The sequence below is a fragment of the Tamandua tetradactyla genome, chromosome 13 (assembly GCF_023851605.1).
Source record: "Tamandua tetradactyla isolate mTamTet1 chromosome 13, mTamTet1.pri, whole genome shotgun sequence".
Classification (NCBI taxonomy): Eukaryota; Metazoa; Chordata; class Mammalia; order Pilosa; family Myrmecophagidae; genus Tamandua; species Tamandua tetradactyla.
The window spans coordinates 11,144,914-11,160,408 of record NC_135339.1 but is presented as its reverse complement, the minus strand read 5'-3'; the positions used below and the strand labels follow the sequence as shown (position 1 = coordinate 11,160,408).

General features: G+C 38.4%; 1 long non-coding RNA gene across 2 annotated transcripts in view; it reads left to right on the top strand.

Annotated features, from left to right (window-relative positions):
- LOC143653020 (uncharacterized) overlaps window positions 1-15,495 on the top strand; it is a 33,361-nt gene that overhangs the window by 7,940 nt on the left and 9,926 nt on the right. The window contains exon 3 of one of the 2 annotated variants that reach the window (XR_013161025.1): window positions 7,376-7,463. The exons of the other annotated variant lie outside the window; for it this stretch is intronic. This is a non-coding gene — a long non-coding RNA (uncharacterized LOC143653020). Of the gene's footprint in view, window positions 1-7,375; window positions 7,464-15,495 lie in introns of those variants that run through there. 2 annotated transcript variants of the gene reach the window in all.

Here is a 15,495-nt window from a genome sequence, read left to right as displayed (position 1 = left end):
GTCCATAGCTAAGGTCTCCTTCATCCACATCTGGTTAAATCCAACAGGCTATTTTCATTCTTCATCTTATCTGTCCTTTGAGCTTAATTTCTTCTCTCTAACCACTTCAGTTTCCCAAAGCATTCTTTTACTTTGGCTTTTAAGCCACATTCACCTGGTTTCTTCTGTTTCTGTACATTTCAAGGTACTTGACTAGCTTTCCGTATGAGTCACAGTCCAGTCAGGAAACCACACTTGGTCTTCCAGTAGAGAGAATTTAATGTAGAGAATTGGCTACACAGGTGGTAGAGAGCTGGAAAGGCCAATAGGGAACACAAAAGTACTGCCTGCGGGAAGCAGACTTTCCTAGGGCTGCGAAACACATGGAAGGTATTGGTGCTACCTGAGTGCAGCATCTCAGCAGAGGATCCCCATCTTCTCAGGCAGGGACATCATTTGACGGAACTTGAGATGTTCAGATGAGAAAACTGGCAGCACTAAGCTCAGCCTCTGGGAGTGAGTACCACTGCTGGCTCCTGATGGAACTGGATCAATTGAGTCTCAATGGAACCAGGTCCTTTGAATTCTCTACCTCAGAGAACTCAATGGGTCTAGTTCTGTGGGTACCGACACTTCTGGAAACCAGAACCATCTGCCTGGCAGAAGGGCCATGGAACTGACAGGAGCATGAAACTGGAAGCCACTAGTCCTTCTCTTTCCTTCAGCCTTCCAGTTTCCTTCTATGTGCTCCTGTTGGCAGAACCTACAAGGAAGCCAGCTGAGCAAGAAGCAATTTTATTCTCAGGTTTCAGCCCCAGCATCATAAAGCAGGATATGGAAGGGTGGGTTTGAACCTGTGAGGAGATAATATAATGACTATTTTCCTACCTGTCTTTAGACTTGACGCATTGGAGAATTTCAGAGCTTAGTCCTGGGTTGATTTTTTTCCCTGTCTATACTCTCTCTAGTGAATCTCAGCCAGTCTTGTGCTTTACATGTCACATAAAATTAGACAACTCTGAAATTTGTTTCTCCAGCTTGCACTTAAGCTGCAGACTTGTATATCTATCTGTGTACGTAACAATTCTAATTGGATGTCCAAAAAGCAATTACAGGCTCAGATTTGCAAAATGGAATTCTTGCAGTTCCAAATTTGTTTTCCTTCAGTCATCCCCTTCTTAGTAAATATTGCCACCATTCACACAGTTGTTGAAACAAAACACCCAGAGATCATCATTCTTGCTTTTCCCCCTCTATATCAACACCCACATCCAACCCATCAAAATTCTTGTCTTTTAAACTCCAAAATACATCTTGGATCCCTTACCTTCACCCAACACACATGGCCACAACTGTGATAGAAATATCCAGGGTCTTTCGCATGGACCACATTGATTGTCATTCAAGACTTCCCCTCCTATGTCTTTTATTTCTGTTAACCCATCTTTCACACAGTAGCCTAAATGATCATTTAAAAATATGTTATATCATGTCACCCCCATCCCAATTAAAATTCTTCCATGATTTCCATTAACAGCATAAAACCCTAAGACCTCTAAGACCTTCCTTGCCTTTCCACCCTTATCTCACAGTTTTCCTTCCAGTTTGCTCTTCTCTGGCCACACTGGATCAGAGTGCTTTCTTAGTGGTACCAAGCATGCTTGGTTCCTATCATTTTTTTTTTGAAGGGGAGAGATGCATGGTCCAGGAATCGAACCCGGGTCTCCTGCATGGAAGGCAAGCATTCTACCACTGAACCACTGTGCACACCCATCATCTTCTTTATCTTAACCATCACTGCTTCACAGAGGTCTGCCCCAATCAACTGTGTAAAGTAGTCACCTTGTCTTCCAGTTATGTTCTATAATTTTTAACTCTTTGCTGCCTTTATATTGATACATGTATTTGAAATTTGTGTTTGTCTGTGTGTGTGTATGTGTGTGTGTATGTGTGTTGCTGGTTTAATAGCTCTAAGACCCATGTGGATGGCGACCCTCTCTGCCTTTCAACCACTGTGTCTCCAGGATCTATAACATGACCTATCCATTGTAGGGTCTTCAATAAATGTTTGTTGATCTGATGAGATCAATGAGAGTGGTCCAGCTTTCAATCAGCCCCACGCTTATTGCTCAGAGTGAATTTTGTAAAAAGTAGATTAAGATGTGAAGGGGAGTTCAGCAAAACGTTCAATTTCTTAAGGGTGAAGGTGGCATAAAATCTCTTTTACATATAGAAAGTAGCTTAGAAAGGTTTGTTGTGAAAGTACTGCATCCAAGGACACCACCAGCAGTCTCCAACAAGTCCAAGCATTCAGACTTTCAGATTTTTGCAGGCCACCCTCTCCAACCAGAATTGCTATGTGGGAACAAGCTCAGTGGAGCCAGATCATTTCCTTGCTTTGGACAGAGAGTTTATGGTTTCTTGATATCCATTGGCTTGAAAGAGGGCATGCAGACCTTATCCCTGAAGTCACTTTTGACATTGATTTTCTATTTGTGCTCTTTCCTATGATGATTTGGCTCATAGTTTAGGGGACAGACAGATTTGGAGTCAGAGAGATTCAGAAACAAATCCAGATTTCCCCATTCACTTTGGCAATCTCTGAGTTTCAGTTTCCTCATTTGTAAAATGCCAACAATAATATTTATATGTGATTAAAGGAAATAAAATGTGTATAGTCTATGATAGAGTAGCTGGAAGAAAACATGAATAAAATTTCTAGGAATTATTAATATTGTTCTTATTATCACTTACATAGGTAAAACTAATATTATGGTACTTAGAATCTTTGAATACTTTATCAAGATTAGCCTACTTCCTTTCCTTTCCTCTGTATTCACTGGGGATGAAAAGTTCTCACATTAGTTCTAATTATCTTCTTTACCTCCTCTATGTACTCTCTTTGCCAGGAGCATATGGGCCACACTACCAGGACCCTTGGCCTTCCTGTTGTGGCAGGCAGGGGCGTGGAGCACTGGTGGAGTGACAAGGGGCACATGTTCCCCTTTTCCTTCCTATAGACCTGCCAACCAGGCTGGGTCCCTCCTCTGGAGTCTCAGTTCTGACAATGGTGTCTTCTCTGTCTCAGGAGTTGTTGTAACTGCTCCTTCCCCTTTCTCCTTCAGGATTTCCCATACTCTGCTCCTATTCTTGATCACAGTCCCTTTGACTTATTCTAATTGGGCATGCCATCTATTTTCTGCTAGAACCTGGGCTGATAAGTTTCTCTAAATGGCCAACAGTGTGGTCTCATATGTAATTCCACACCATCCATTTGGCTTGGAAACACCTGCCTCCCCTACATGCACAGGTGAGTCATGTGCTTGTCTTGTCCTTCCACCATGTAGGGATCACTGAGTCCCTACTGCCCATTCTAGTTGGACCCAATGGGCCCATCAGCCAACTGGACTATGACCCAGGCAACTCTCTGCCATTAACAAGCCTGCGTAGGTCTGCAGCTCTCTGCTCTCCAATTTGCCATCTGACAAATGTCCTGATCGGAGCAGGCACTTTGAGCTTCCTTGGTATGGGGACAAGATTAACAATCTGGGGCCCTGATTCTTGAGGAATGAGAAGTCAGCGAGTCCTCAGCTGAAACACCCCCTCTGGTCCCTGTCCTTTCTCTACTCCTGTGACAGGATAGGGGTGGATGGAGGTGGGAGGAGGCTCTGAGCACTTCCTGGTGGTCTTCATGGTTGCCAGGACTTCAGGACCATCTGGGCGGCAAAGCAGCAGAGAATGGCAAAGAGGCCAATATGGTGGGACTCTGGCTCTGTTTTCTTGAGTAGATGTATTTCTTAAAAGGCCAGAAATTTGTTGTTATGGTCCACAGGGATGATAATGATTAATAAATCCTGAACCCACCTGGCCCTAGCTCTAATGCTTTGGCTGAAAACCTTATTCATGCTTCCTTATAGACCTAAAATTGCTGATTTTTCATATGTCTGAAAACATGCTTAAGAGGCCATTAAAAGGTTTTCTCTATTATAACTAAGACATATTTCTAGCCTCTAAAACAAACAGTAAAAGAATAAACTCTCCATTCCCTGGCTTGATACTTCTGGCTTTCCCTTAACTCTCAAATCTAAACTTTACCCACTTCTCTCCCCATCCCATTTACTACAGCCACATCCAACTTCTTCTTGTTCCCCAAATCACCAACCAAGGCTTGGGCAGAGAAGGAGCCCTGTGAGCTATTATTATTTTTAAGTCCTGTCTTTGATAGAACTACTACACCAGTAAATCAGAGGTACATAGTGGACAAATGGGGCCATTGGACATGGTCCTTATGGATAATTCAGAGAAATGCAGCCAGGCTCAAAGCACAGTTAGTTGAATCATGGTGGCTAACTCAGTGATATGCAAAGAGTGTACATTAAAATATATACATCATTGGGGAGAAAAGCCTCTAAGAGACTGGCATGGAATGCATCCTCAGTTGATAGTAATAACTGTCTAAAACTTATAAGAAAAAATATAGTCAGAATATTAATTACAGGCACTCACATTCACAGATATATATATATGTATACATATATATATACATGCATATACACGCACACACACATATATATATATATATATACATATGTTTATACAAAGACAACATTTGAAAACATGGCAGAATCTGATGGAAATTTCCACCAGCCGAAAAACAAAGAAAAATGTTTTAAAAACATCCATTCAGCATTAGACTACACAAGTTTAGTCTCAGGATGTGACTGCTGGATAAAAGGTAAGGAGGCTTTTCTTTTTCCTCCACCGTCTGCTTCCTCACTCATATCCTGGGTTTGACCAAATCTGAACACATTGGTGCAAGGATGTTGATTGCATTTGGTGAAAACATAATGCCTTCTCCCTACATCTTCCTATGTCAGAGGCCATACATCCCAATGGCTCCAAGGTCCAGACGGGCAGTAGGTTGAGTGAAGTATGGGGTGGGGGCTGGGAGCTGTAATTAGCTGAAGGAGTTGAAGAATTCATGATCTCTGGCCAGGTCTGGCAACTGTTATTCTGTTCCAGCGTCTGTCTTCCGGCTTGAATATGAGCCCACTGTTATCAGATAGTCTCCTCTTTTGATTTATGTCCACTCTCTTGATTATTAAATGTTGGCAATACATTTAATTTCTCTTTAAAACACTGAGAAAGTCAAACAATACTCATCCTTAATAAGATGAGACCTCTGTTCAATACCAATTCAATGATAGCAAATTATAGAAAACAATTATGTAAAAAATGGTGTTGGGGACACTCATAGTAACACATGCCATCCTGGAAGGTGAAGAGCCCTGTATTTTGTCAATTAGATTAGCAGAAAAATAGACAAAATTTATGTAATAAAACCAACCTATAATAGATGAGTGCCTCTTAGAAAAATGAGAATTGAATTGGGGTTGTGCCCAGCCATCTGGTCTCTAAGTCGTAGTTCAGGGAGGCAAATTTACTGTGAGCAGAAAGCAGGTCAAAGCCCACTCAAATACTCTGTTTGTATACAGCATGTAGATATGGAGGTCGTAAAATGGAGAGTCATCAATCAGATCATTAATTTTGCTACCACAAATAGAGTGATAGAAGCGATAATCAAAGGCATAGCAGAAGAAAAGTTTCTTGACAGTAAACTATTTTTTAAAAATTACATTCAAGGGAATCATCAAGATATTGCAAAAGTCAATGAACAAACACCCATAAATAGATGCTTTCTGGAAAAAATATTAATAGGCCATGTTAAAGGAAAAAATGTCTTTGAATATCTGAAAATAACAATTGCAGGAACAAAGCTCATCTCACCATGTTTTCTTCTGCATCAGCTGAAGCCCGAATACAATAGAACAGTGTCTACAGAGGACTGAAGGGAGAAAGGTTTTTACTGAAGAGTTCCAAATCAAAAAATTCTCTGTCAACAGAGAACACAGTGGAAAGACATTTTCAGATATTAAAGTTTTCAGAAATACTCCACATATACAATAGAATATAATATATAGTATTGTGAAAAATTATTGAAGACACACATCAAGCAACTTACAGATGATGAAAAATTAAGAACTGAAAATGGAAGAAGTCATAGACCTGATGGAAGCACTTCTCTTGGACCAAATCAGTTGGTCACCAACGAGAATCAGTCCCCAGCCTTGGGGGAACTATGAATTGAGGCAAACAAGGTCAGAAGTCCTCTGTAGAACGCTTTTGGAATTTTCCAGTGAACAGTGATACCCTGCTTTATACAGCACTTATTTGGAGAAACTCAGGTTCGTGCTTAAATAACTGCAAACTAGGCTGGAGGGTGAGATGGGGGAAAGATGACTAGAATTGAGTATCAGTTTTCTTATCTGGGTCACAAGGATATTACTTACCCTAAATTGTTGTCAAGGAAAAATGTATAGAAAACAATGACTGTAGTTGAGTAACAAATTAAACAAACTTGTATAAGTATAAAAATTCAACAATAAGCAATATTTCAAGACCAGAATGTGAGAAAACTGGCTTGTCAACTCTTCATGGAAAATGACCTGAGACTTATCAAAACTCATTACAGGTTAAAATTTGAAGGGGCTGTTTAGGAACTCATTTGATCCCAAGCAACAAAACAGAAATAAAAATAAAGACACAAAGGAGATGGTCCAAATGTATTTGGGGCTGGTAAAATCACACCCGAACCTAGTATTTTGGGGCTGGCAGTACCAGGGTTAGGGTTTGACTAGCAGTAAGATGGTAATGTTGGGCCATACACCTTCCCTGTACCAGGGTTCTCGGGCCAGTTGGGTTTGGGAATCCATCATGTGGCTAAATTTCCTGGTGATGGGTATTTGAAGAACAGAGAGCTGCAGGGATTGGTCAATAGATATGCCATTGCATGGGTTTGGTTTCCAACTGAAAACTAGATGATGAAGAATGTAAAGTGTGGGGATTGAATCATGTCCCCCACAAAAGGCATTTTCAGGTCCCAACTCTTGGTCCTACAGGTACAAACTCATTTATAAACAGGACTTTTGTACCTGTCATGAGTTAAGGTGTGCCTAGACTGAAAGAGGGAGGGCCTTAATCCAATGTTGCTGAAGTCCTTATAAATAAAGGAAATTGGACATAGAGAAAAAATCAGGGGATGGAGCCAGAGGCAAAAATTCAACAGAACCTGAAAGAGAAATGAGAGGACATGGTCATGTGATAGGAAAGCCAAGGAACCCAACAATTGCTAGCCAGCCAGAAAGCTACCAATCCCAAGAGGAAGCAAGCCTTCTAGCCACTGAAACTGTGAACTGATGTTTAAATTCTTGTTGTTTAAGCCAACCCATTCATTGCCTTTGTCATGACAGCTTGGAAACTAAGACATGAAGGGGAAAAAGTTTATTTTTTAATGTTCGTATCATCCTACATTTCTGAGGACACATTTTTTCTACAGAGTAAAGGGGCCATTCCCCCAGGGGATTGAGCATGCTCTGTTCTCATGGATAGTGGGTCAGTCCTGGCCCAGGCACAAGGAAATGCTGGCAGATACCTCATGTGGAAAATCTACCCTTGTCTCCTGTGCTGACAAAATTTCTTTGGCATTTTTGACCTGGTGAGTAAAAGAGCATAATTTGATTTTGACATGCAGACCTTGGACTATAACACACTGGAGCAAAAAAATTTCTCATTCAGTGGTGTGTTGATGAAACACCTATTGGAAACCGGCGGCTGTTCCAGCAGAAGTCTGACCTGTCTCTACTGGGCAGTCAGCATGTTCAGATTCTTCTGATAATCATAATACTTGGCCAAAGACGATGAGTCAAGAAATTCTGATGCAAGTAAAGATTCCTCTCATCCAGTCTTGTAAGCTTAATGTAGATGATTCTTTGCAATCCACTCTTAAAATTTTCCATGCTTCTGACTCCCATGCATGATCAAAATTGGGGATATTCATGAGTAAAGTATTCCAGTTTGGTTTGTGTTGGGTGCCACACTTGAATGAGTTGGCATATCATGTGTATGCTAAGTAAGTTTCAGCAGGTCTTATTTGGGAAGACGTACTCAAGCAGGAAGCAGTGAGATTGTATTTACTGTACTCCTGTGACATTTCAGGTACTTTACAGGAGCAATTCATATGTGAATATATTCTCAACCCAGCCCATTGAGACAAAGAAGCAGGGAGTCTGGGAATCTTGAGTGCAGGTAGATGGCTAAGACTCTGGGTCACTACAGAGGAAATACATCAGTTTTATAACCTAGGCCCTGCAGCTCCCGTCCAAACCCTGGTCCAGGAGATGCTGCTTTCGTTATCCGTTCCCTTCCCACCACTTACTTCAACCTCTCATCTCCCTATCCCGACTTCAGGGAACTACCTGTCAGGAGGACTCTGGGATAAGGCCAGGCCAGAGGGATGTAACCATTTTGATTCTATTACTTCTCTCCCAGTCTGTGGCTTAGAGCTGTTTTCCATTCATCAAGGTAATGATAGCCCTTCTGAATTAAACATGATTTTCCTTCTCAGAAAAGAAAAAGCTCAAAGGAAACATCAGAGTTAATTAGGGAAAGTGATATTATAGCTGTTGACAGAAAAAAGACCATCAAATGCAATGTTAAGGGGGATCCCAAATCATCAAAGCATAACCATTCAGCAGCAAATTGTTTCCTCTTTCAGCTTTGTAGGGCAGGGGGAGTTCTGGGATCTGACTGGGCAGCAGTTCTGCTGGATTGTCCAGCAGGATGCTGGGCTGCAAACCCAGCTCCATCAGAGGGGTCTTAAGAGAAGACCAGGTGCCCTGAGATAATGGAACTTGAAGCTAAGGATGCCCCCTCTGTGATTTTTGAAGTCCATGAGGTTTAACCAAAGGATGTTTCATTACATGAGGTTTTTGTCCAGATGTTTTCAAATAGATTGGTCATTCTGTCAGGTGGGCAGAAGTTGTTAGTTTCTTGGGCTTCCCATTCAAATTCATCAGTGTGCAACTTTCTGTGTTAGGTACTGACAGCCTTTTTCCACTTCACATGCTTTGACAAGGTCCGTTTTTGATACTCAAAGTGACAGAAAGTATCAGAATCCAAAGGTTTCTTATTTGTTTTTGATAATAAATGATGGGGATTTTGATACCCCATGGGAACAACAACAAAAACAATTTTCTATTCCTACTTCACAGTTCATAGTATTCACTCCCAGTTTGCTTCAAGCCTCCCTTAGCATTCTTTGGTTGGCCTTTCATTTCTGTTGCCAGCTCCTTGCTCTCCTTTAATCAGCTGCAGAAATTCTGTGAAGAGCAATCTGTATTTCTTCCTTTCCAAGTAGTTCTTGACGTTGCACTTTGGGATCTACTTCTATTGCTCCTCTGACAGTGCTCGCACTAAACGACCCATGATGTCTACTCACTAAATTTATTGGGATCTTCTAAGACTGTCTGTTTTTAGGCTCCCCAGCCCAGCCCAGACTGTGACCACAGCCTCCCCAGTCTCTGAGTTTCAGGGACCAGTACATCCCTCTCTTTCCTGCTATTTAAATCCTCTTAAATATCCTTCAAACTCTCATTTTCTGGCTCCTTTTTCTTCAATTGCTTTTATTTTTATTTTTAAGATTCTTTGTTTCAATAATGAGCAAAATAAGGTCCACATATTACCATTGCTTGATGTGCCTCTTAAATTCCATTTAATCCAGGAATTAGCAAACTTTTTCTGTCAAGGACCAAGCAGAAAATATGTTAGGCTCTGTGGGTCATTTTAGCATTAGAAGCTCAACTCTGGCATTTTAGCATTTTAGCATATTAGAAGCCATAGACAATATATAAATGAATGGACATAAGTATATTCCAATAAAACTTTATTTGCAAAAGCAGGTAGTGGGCAGATCTATAGGCTATAGTTTGTTGACCCTTATTTTAATTATTATTATTATTATTATTTTTTGCATGGGCAGGTACTGGGAATCAAACCCAGGTCCCCGGCATGGCAGGTGAGCACTCTGCCCACTGAGCCACTGTGGCCCACCTGACCCTTATTTTAATCTACAGGTGTTTCCTTTCTCTTTTTCCCCCATACAATTTATTTGTTGAAAAAACTACGCCATTGTTTTGTAGAGCTTTCCCGGTCTGGATTTGGCTGATTGCATATTTCTCTACTCTCTGTGTTTCCTATAAATTGTTAGATTTAGAGGCTTGCTCAAACTCAGGTTTATTATTTTTTTTTGGCAAGACTAATTTGAAGGTGACATTGTATATTTCTGTCAATAGGCACATAATATGAAGTTGTCCCTCTTGCAATAATGTTAGCAGCTATTAATGATCATTGCCTAAATATATGATTCCATTAGAGCTTTGAAAAATGGTACCTTTTTATTTCTATCATTTCTTCTTCATTTATTAGCTAAAACAGTTCTGTAAAAGGATCTTTCTCTCATCAATTATTATCTTACCCAGAGAATGCATTTTATTTAGAAAAAGCAGGAAAACTGTTTGGTTATATCCCTTTACTGGTTTTCAAAATAATGAGATGGTTATCTAGCATCCTCCAAAATTGATTGAGGGATTTTGTTTCTTTTAGTACAATTTTGATCTCATGAATTTAAGAATATTTGTAGTATTTCAATCCATTGTGTTAATCTAGTATCTTCCAAAATTGATTGAGGGATTTTGTTTCCTTTAGTACAATTTTTATCTCATGGATTTAAGAATATTTGTAGTATTTCAATCCATCGTGTTAATATCCTTTCCATGCTGAAATTGTGCTATATTTGGGCAGTGCAAACTACTTTAATACAGTTCCTCAGTACTTTTAATAAGACCTCAATGAACTCTAGACATCCCTTACTTTCAGCCTTTCACCACTGAGTATGATGAAAGCCATGGTTTTTTCGTGTATGCCCTTTATCATGTGGAAGAAGTTTCCTTCTAGTCCAAGTTTTCTAAGTGTTTTCATCAAGAAGAGATGCTGGATTTTCTCAAATGTCTTTTCTGCATCAATTGAGATGATTATGTATATTTTCCCCCTTCATTCTATTAATATGGTGTATTACATTAACCAATTCTCTAATGTTGAACCTCTCTTGCATATCTGGGATAAACCCACTTGATTATGATATTTAACTCTTTTGACATGCTGTTGGATTCAGCTTGCTAGTATTTTGTTGAGGATTTTTGTATTTATTTATTCATAAGGAATACTGGTTTATAATTTTCTTTCTTGTGGTATCTTTATCTGGCTTTGGTATTAGGATGATCTTATTCTAATAGAACAACTTAGGAAGTCTTCCCTCCTGTTCAACTTTTTTGGATGATTTTGAACAGGATTGCTATTAATTCTTGGAATGTTTGATAAAATCCATCCTTGAAGCCCTTTGGCTCTGGGCATTCTTTGTTGAGAGGTTTTTGATTACTTATTCAATCTCTTAAATTGTTATTTGTCTGTTGAGAACATCTATTTCCTCTTGAGTCAATGGTTTGGGTGTTTCTAGGAATTTTCCATTTTATCTAAGTTATTTATTTATTTTTTATCATAGAGTGGTTCACAGTATCCTCTTATAATCCTTTTTATTTCTGTGGGGATGGTAGCTATATCTCTCTCTTCATTTCTGACTATAATTATTTGTTTCTTCCCTCTTTTTTTTTTTATCTTTGTCAGTCTAGCCAAAGGCTTGTTGGTTTTATTGACCTTTTCAAACAAACAGTTTTGTTTTTGCGGATCCTGTCTATTGTTTTTTTATTATCTATTTCATTTATCTGTGCCCTAATCTTTGTTTCCTTCCTTCTGCTTACTTTGGGTTTAGTTTGATCTTTTTCTAGATTTTTCCAGTTGTGAGTTTAGGTCTCTGATTTTAGATCGTCCTTCATTTTTTTTTTTTTTTTTTTTGGCACATTCCACATTTAATTTGGAATTTCTGCTAAATATCTAAGTTCATGGCTTTTAAAACCTGCCTTCTAGCCAAAACCACTAGTCAATTTTGCCAGATTATCTGCCATTTTAAAACAAGGATTGCCTTCCATCCAGTTTATAATAATACGTGCCTCAACTCTGCTTCGAGCTTCGTCAGAGGTATCTCTAGAGTCCGCATTTCTACCAACAGTCCATTCATAGCATTCTGGACCTTCTCTATCAAGCTCCACAAAATTCCTCCAGATTCTTCCCCTTATCCATTTAAAAAGCCATTCCAACATGTTTGGTATTTGTAAACTGCAGCAGCACCCCACTCTGGTACCAAAAATCTGTTTTAGTTTGCTAGCTGCCAGAAGGCAATAAACCAGAAATGGAATGGCTTTTAAAAAGTGGAATTTAATAAGTTTCAAGTTAACAGTTTTTAGGCTATGGAAATGTCCCAATTAAAGCAAATCTATAGAAATGTCCAATCTAAGGTATCCAGGGAAAGATACCTTGATTCAAGAATGCTGATGAAGTTCAGGGTTCCTCTCTCAGCTGGAAGAACACATGGTGAGCCTGGGTCATCTCCTAGCTTCCTCTCTAGCTCCCTGGGAGGCATTTTCCTTCTCCATCCCCAAAAGTTGCTGGTTGATGGACTCTCTGCTTCATGGTTCTGTGGCATTCTTTGTTGTATCTCTCTCTTGGCTCTGTCATTTTTCTCTGCTCTCTCTGAATCTCCCCCTTCAATTTTTTTTTATATGGACAAGCACCCAGAGATGAACCCAGGTCTCCGGCATGGCAGGAAAGAACTCTGCCACTGAGCCACTGTTGCCCTCTCCCCTTCATTTTTCATGAATGCATTTAGAGCTATAACTTTTCCTGTTCAGTTTATCCCACAAGGTTTTGGTATGTTGTGTTTTCATTTTCAGTCAACTCAAGATATTTCTTAATTTCCCTTGTGATTTCTTTTCTGACTCATTGGTTGTTTAAGAGTGCGTTTTTAAAATCACACATATTTTTTAATTATCCAGTTTTCTGTTTTTGATTCTAGCTTCATTCCTTTGTGATTGGAGAAAATACGTTCTAGGATTTTAATATTTTTAAATTCATTAAGACTTGTTTTATGACCTAACTTATGGTCCATCCTGGAGAATGATCCATGTACACTAGAGAAGAATGTGTATTCTTTTAGAGTTGAGTGAAGTGCTCTTTATATGTCTGTTAGGTCTAGTTGGTTTAGAGTATCATTCTTGCCTTCAAGATCACTGATTCTTTCTTCTGCCAGCCCCAGTCTACTGTTGAAACCTTGTAGTGTATTTTTCATTTAAGTTATTGTGGTTTTCAATTCCTTTTAAAAATTTCTATCTCTTTATTGACATCCTTAAATTGTTCATTCATTGTGTTCCTGATATCCTTTAATTCTTTCTCCCTGTTTTCTTTATCTCAAATAGCATACTGAGGATGCTTTTTTAAAAAATCCATCTATTGATGGATTGATATTTGGGCTGTTTCCACCTTTTTGCTATTGGGAATAATGCTATTATGAGCATTGGTGTGCAAGTATTTGTTTAAATTTCTGTTTTCAGTCCTTTTGGATATGTAGTTATGAGTGGGATTAGCTAGATCATTAGTTCTATGTTCAACTTTCTGAGGAACTGTCAAACTGATTTCCACAGTGACTGCACAATTTTACCTTCACACTAACAATGCCCAAATGTTCCAATTTCTCCACATCCTCATTAGCTCATTAACTCATTCCATTTTCTTTGATGATAGCCATCCTAGTAGGTTGTGAAGTGATATCTTGTGGTTTTGATTTGCATTTTCCTAATGACTAATTATATTGAACACCTTTTCAAGTCCTTACTGACTATTAATATATCTTCTTTGGAGAAATGTGTGTTAACACCTTTTGCCCAATTTTCAGTTGGGTTATTTGTCTCTTTTTGTTGATTGTGAAAACACTTTACACATTCAGAGTGCAAGATTCTTATCTGATATGTGATTTCTAAGTATTTTCCCCATTCTGAAAGTTGCCTTTTCACTTTTTGATAATGTCCGCTGATGCACAAAACATTTTAACCTTGATGAAGTCAAATTTATCTATTTGTCCTTTTCTTTCACAAGTTTTTGATGTCATATATAAGAATCAATTGCCAAATGCAAAATCATGAAAATTTTCCTTTGTTTTCTTCTAAGAGTTTTATGATTTTGGTTCTTATATTTAAATCATTGATCCATTTTTAAGTTAATTTTGGTAGATGGAGGAAAGTAAGGGTACAAATTCTATTCTTTGTCAAGTGAATTTCCAGTTGTTACAGCCCACTGTATTTGTGACTATTATTTACCCTGTGAATGGACTTGTCATTCTTCTGAAAAAATCAATTCACTATAGATCTATAGGTTTATTTCTGTACGTTCAATTTATTCCATTGATCTTTATTTCTGCTTTATGCCAATACCATACTGCTTTGATTTCTGTAGCTCTATAATAGGTTTTGAAAAGGGCAGTGTGTGTCCTTAACATTTTTCTTTTATATGTTTCTTTTGGCTATTCAGGGCTCCTTGCTATTCTTTTTGAATTTGAGGATTTGCTTTCCATTTCTGCAAAGATGCTGTTGGGATTTTGATAAGGATGCATTCAATCTGTAGATAGCTTAGGTACTATTGACATCTTTATAATATTAAGTCTTCTAACCCATGAGCATGAGCTGTGTTTCCATTTAGGAAGGTCTTCTTTAATTTCTTTCAGGCGTGTATTATAGTTTCTAGTATATAGGACTTTCACCTATTTGGTAAAATTTGTTCCTTGGTATTTTATTCTTTTAGTTATAAAATGGAATTGTAAATGGATTTTTTCTTGATTTTCTTTTCAGATTGTTCATTGCTAGTGTGCAACTGATTTTGGGGTGTTGCTCTTAGACCCTGCAACTTTGTTGAATTTGTTTATATAGCTCTTTAGTTTTATTGTGGATTGCTTGTGACTTTCTATGTATAGGATCATGCCATCTGTAAATAGAGGTAATTTTACTTCTTTCTTTCCAATTCAGATGCCTTTTATTTCTTTTTGTTGACTAATTGCTCTGGATAGACCAATTTTTAATTTCAATGCATTTTGTTCAGACAAAATGCTTTGTATGATTTAAATTTTAAAAAATTTATGAAGACTTCATTTGTAGCCCAATATACAGTTTGTCCTGGAGAATGATGCCTGCACACTTGAGATAAAGTTGTATAATGATGTTGTTGGGTGAAGAGTTCTGTATATTTCTTTTAGGATTGATTGATTTATAATGCCGGTCAAGTTCTCTATTTCCTTTATTTACCTTCTGTCTAGACATACTCTCCACAATTGAGGGTAGTTTATTGACATCTCTGACTATTACTGTAGAACTGTCTCCGTCTCCCTTCAATTCTGTCAATGTTTGCTTCTATGTTTTGGGGCACTGTTGTTTGGCTCATGTAAGTTTTAATTGTTGTATTTTCTTGCTGGGCTGAACCTTTTATGAATATATAGTATACTTCTTTATCCCATGATTTTTCTTTTTACTCAATATCTCCTTTGTGTGACAATAACATAGACGCTCCTGCTTTTGTTTGTTAACTGCAGGTAGTATCTTTTATATCCTTTTACCTTCAACTTCTTTGTGTGTTTGTATTTAAAGTGGGTTTTTATAGATATCATATAGGATGAAGCATTTTGTT